Raw genomic sequence first — 5,786 nt, forward strand, 5'->3', positions numbered from 1 at the left:
CACCTTTATGCCGGGTATGCAAGTATAATGCGAGGCTGCATATATGAATGCTTATGGTAATCCGCGCGCGGCACCAGCCTCGTTTCGACGTTGGCCCGGATGCCTGCTAGATAGACCACGGTCCCTGTCTATTGTTATCGGTCGTTCTCTCTACGTGCACCCGACGCCGCTTTTCCTATATCCATGGTGTTTGACAGCGAACTCTCGATTCTGTCTTCGATATAGACTTCGAGTTAGCTTCGAGTTAGCTTAGATAAAGAATATTATGTTACGTTTGTGGCAATATTTTGAACGAAGATAAATGATTTATATAAAAGAAATAGTGACAATTAATTGAATTTTATATGTGTAAACAAAATTCTTCATAAATAGGAGATGAAATATAGCATTATGTAATATGTGAAGATACGAAATTCGATTTTAAGAATTTATCTAATCATAGGTTAGGTTTACTACTTAATAGTTGGCATGGGTCTTTGTGAAATAATTTGAAAATTTGTTGTGTTTTTATGTTTAATGTGTGATTATTCACATCAGATTATTACAATGAAAATATTTAAATTCATTTAACGATCCATAATAAAAAGATCGTGATAAAGGAAGAAAGAACAATACATAAGAGGAACAATTTTTGTGAAAAGATGTAACTATACATTCTTATTTACATTCTTAAAAAATGTTGATGTCATTAATGAATAATCTCATTCTTCAATCTATTCTATAGGAATAAAATGATCCAAGTTTTGTTTTTATTACATTTATTACACATTCAGGTAAATCCTAAAAGGTAAATCAAAACGATTAATAGATTGTCTTAACCAATCAAACCATGTCTTAAAAATCAAACCACTTTATTCTTCTCCAGATGGTTCTCTATCCTGATCAATTTCAGATTGATTTAACTAAAAAACTCAGAATGAATTCTAACCGGTGACTCAGTGGATCGATTAGAGTGTGAATTGTGATCGAAATGATTCGAGCATATGGTCCTAACCCATAAACTCGAACCCACGATGGCAGCTTGTCTGCGAGTATAGACGAGCGATCATATCAGGTCGTTAACTGATATTAATAGCAGGGCGCGGTGAACTCCCTTTGTCTGTCATATTCTCTCTTGTTCTCTTTCTCTCTTTTGGACGGGCACTGTCCCACCTAAGGGACCCTTTGCCCTAATTGTAACAAATTAAATCACACGATATCGACAATTCCCTCGGGTGAAATCTGCGCGCGGCCGAAGCGTGCCGCGATTATATACGCCTTTTCAACGCTCTGAATTTCTATCCTCGTCGAACTATTGTTTCCAATTAAAGGGTTGTATATTCAGTTGTAGATCATGGTTGTTCACGATTAGAATAAAATGGAGAGATGCTATTGTTTAAACTCGTGATTCTTTTATTGGAGTTTTTATTTCAGTAATATATAATGTAAATGTGTATGATAAAAATTCTAGAGATAGAAGCGAGATTAAACTTCTCGATTAAGACTTAATACTTAAATATTTTGATTGGTTGGTATAATTTTTTAATTTTAAATTAAAATAAAATTTATTATTCAAATATAAGTTGAAAACTTATAATCTATATCATAACTTAGTATCTTAGATCGATGCAAGTTTTAAAACTATTTGAACGAAATAAAATTTTTAAAATTTAATTTGTAAATATTTCTTTATATAACGACAATGACGAAACTTGGTCATTTTTTGCAATTTTCTCTTTTTTCCAGATTTTTTAGCGGGAATGGAGAATTTTTTGCGAAACTGAGAGAAATCTTTCTCCGGAATGTCGAGGTGGATTTATAAGCATGCGAATAAACTCTTTTTAATATGCAGCACTAACCTGTTGAATGCATTGTGTTCGTGACAAGCAGTGATTACATTTGTTCTCCCGAGTTAGATACATTTTTTATCATTTCAACGATCGTGTTACCGATGATAACCGCGTTAACCGCTGCTCGGTATCGTTGTAGATCAAGGTTGTTTTAATATATTACTTTCTGGTCTCGCGGTTAACTCGATGAAAACGAACCAAAAGAACAATGAACAGGGAAACCAGGAAATTTTTTACGGTAACTAATTCCTCTCATAAAAATTCCTTTCATATTTGGATAAAAATATTCAAGCAATCGTTACTTTTACTATTTCTTATGAAACCGTCAAAAATTAATCATCTTAAATAAAAATAAATTTATATTTCTAACTTTGAATATAAGAATATAAAAATTGACTATAGAAATATTATCAATAATATCGATAATTTATTATTTTCTCCATTACAAACAAGAATTAATGAAATATACAAAGATATAGAATATAAGAATATTCTTATAAATTCAAAAAGAAATAAATCATTAACAATGTTTCAACATTTTTTTTCAGTAACTACTCTTTTTCAATTCTTCAAAATTCTTTCAAGATTCTTCAACAACCCTTTATTCTCTGATCCCTGATAAGAATCTATTTATCAAACAATAAAAAAAGGGGGAAGAGGAAGAGAAGGAAAGAAAGGAGAGCTTCACAAGTAATGAAAAAGCTGGAAGTACAAGGACTTCGATATCTCTTGTATGAGAGAAAAGGGAAGAAAGGGACGGGGGAAAACTAAAAAGTATGGTAACGGAGACGACTTTTGATATTTCCTGGCGTTACCATTAGCCAAGCACGGGCCTCGAGCAGGCGAGGGTGGTTCGGTGGATGCGGGGAAAGCCTCAGGAAGCTCTAACTCACGGGCAAAGGGGCAACCCACACCGTTCACCCGAGCCAGCCCCTGCCATTAACATTAACCGAGCACATACAGGGTGTTTGCAATGGCATTATCGATCGGCCTGGTGAAAAAAGACCAGCGAATCGAGCACTTTGTACGATACGTGCAGGAAACGCCTAGTTTACATTCACGAAACCCGGCTAAATGCCGATAGACTCGTTTTCGGCCTCTATCCACTATATTCGGCCCGTTCGTGATTACCGACAACAATACGGATCATCCTGATTCAGAGAGAGAAAGAGAGAGAAGGAGAGAGAAGGAGATAAACATTTTCAAACCGCACTGATTATTCTCTCTTATTATCTGCCTGCAAGAGGAAGACTCTATTTTGAGTATTTGGGAAATTCCATTGCAAGGAAAATATTTCCATTTTTATTTGGAATATTTGGTTAAATTTTATAATTTGATTTGAATTTTGAAATTTGATTTTTATAAGGATATGCAGCAATTGATTAAGATTAATTTAATTATACAAAGTGAGTAGTGATATTGATTATTACTAATACTAATAATTATAACTATTATTAATACTAATTAATATTACTAATAGTGCTTTATAAATAAATAATCTTGTGTATATGTATACACATGAATGAATAGAGCAAAGTGTTTCATGAATTCTATCAATTTTCGTATACATTCAATTTATTTCCGGTGCCATACATATTCTCTCTAATCTCGTTTTTCCTTTTTTTCCGGGAAATAAAGGGAAAAGAAGATCTCCCCGTTCAACTATCACTTTGTGAATAATCGATTAAAGCGATCAACGTTAAGGACCGGTCTCGGGTCAACTAGTTCTCCCCCGGTTCCGACGATCCATCCCCCTCGGCCAGTTCGTTTCCGGTGGAAATCACGAGCCATGTCTACCCATGGCTCGTCGTTCATGCGTGAAGCGTTCGATCGTCGAGCAAGGAACAGTGTCAATCGTGCGAGAAACATCGAACCTTTTGTATCCCGATCAAGAGAGTGCGTTTCCATGTCTGAACCACGGTGGATCCGTGCTACTTCCGGCCGCGACGATCGTCAATCGCTTCCACGCAGATGGTACAATCGGTACGCTTGCTCCTCTCGCCTTCCTCTTAATTGCCACTATTGAAGTAACATAAAAATGAGGAAAGTAAGTAAAGTAATGAAGAAGATTGGAAAATTCAATCCTCGAATCCTTCTTTCAAGAAGACACGCAAGTATTAATTTGGAAAACAAACTGATCTTAAATCATTGTACAATTAAATTTGAAACATTTGGAATCTTTAATTTTAAATATTGATCTTTTTATTTTTCAGAAAACGTACATGAAAGTTGTATCTAAGATCTGATCACGATGAATAACTGGAAGCAATGGAGGCTCTGAATACGATTCTGGGTAACAGTAATATGATCTCGAAAACGAGAGTATCAATGACACGCGAATTCGCCACGATCAGAACGGTTAACGAATATGACGATAACGATATATCGTTATCGGCAATGCATGTGCATACCGGCTAGCCGCTAGCACCCTTTGAAAACCGTGCCCTGGTCACGTGTCCGATCTGTCGCGCCCCCGTTGTTACTGCACGCTGTGGATCAGATAATTTTCGTGCAAGCAGATACCCGTTGGGCGGGCTGGAACACACGCGCTATGACCTTGCATAAAGATCGCAAGATAATATTGATATATTAATCAAATCTATGATGTCCTGGGAATGTTATTAACTGGTCGAAATATCTACCATTTATTTTTTCGGTGATAACGTAGGTGAGAAAAATATGCATTTCCAATGTCATTTCTAATGAAACGAAGTTTAAGTTAAATCAGAGTAAAGAAGTAAACGTTTTCTTTTCGCGTTTATTTTCAGAGGAAGGAGAAGAAAGAATTAAAGGGATAAAGTCTGGTGAATCAGTGGTTTATTTGGATTATTTTAAAATCCCATTATGGTACAATTGAAAGCTCGATCGTTCCCATCATCTTGAATCTATGCCAAAGTCCCGTGACCAAACTTGCGATACACGCCAAACTTGGAGCTTGATGTTTCGTATGCAACAATTTTCGTCCTATTTTCGTTTGAAATATTTCTCTCCAGGAAATTAACGATTCCAATTGAAATTTAATTACAAGTCGGTGAAATTGGTAATTCAATCAATCTTATTAAAAAATATATATATATATACACAATATTAAAAATAAAATAAAATATTATAGAATGAAATGTTATTTTTCTTTTTTCAGAAACTATTATAAAACATTCAACATCCACTATGTTCTCGGCCTTTTTTTAAAATATTCATCACATTATTAACTATCGGATCGTGACTATGAAAGTCCGGTTTCCATCATTTCTTACCATTCCTGTTTCGCGTTTGAAAACCTTCATCGTTCATATTATATTGCATATTAAACTTATCAAGGCAGAATACACATGGTCAATAACACGTTCACTTACCATAATATTAAAATTAATTATCTTCCTGTGGAATATTGTTAACTTTTTTTGTACAATCATGCTTAATATCGTATAATTATCGTAAAGATCAATCTTGAATGATTGCTAATCGTTCTTTACTTTTTTTTTATATAAGATATAAGACATTCACAACGCACAACGAAATTATCTTATCTTTGTCGCATAAAATCGCAAATACGATTAATTATTATGATACAAACAACGAACTCTTGCTACGTGAGAGTAAAAACAAAAATCTTTCAAAAATGTCGAAGAAAAAAAAAAAAGAAAAAAGAAAAGAAGAAAAACGCAACAGCTTCAAAGACGTTCTAGAAATTCTACATCCCATCCCCCTGATACGAGAGAGATCGGTCACCCCAACGAGCACGTTAAATCCAACGAAACCAAAAAGAAAGGGGGAAAGGAAGGATACACGCGAAAACGATGGAAAAAGTGAAATCGAGCCCCTGACGAAGCCGCGACCAAGATAATAACACATAGGAATTACAGTGGAAAGACGAAGATGAAGGAAAAACGTCCTAGTGGAACCGGGTCGGACAAGAACGAACAGAGAGAGAGAGAGAGAGAGAGAGAGAGAGAGAGA

Source organism: Apis dorsata, unplaced genomic scaffold (genome assembly GCF_000469605.1).
Source record: "Apis dorsata unplaced genomic scaffold, Apis dorsata 1.3 scaffold_324, whole genome shotgun sequence".
NCBI lineage: Eukaryota > Metazoa > Arthropoda > Insecta > Hymenoptera > Apidae > Apis > Apis dorsata.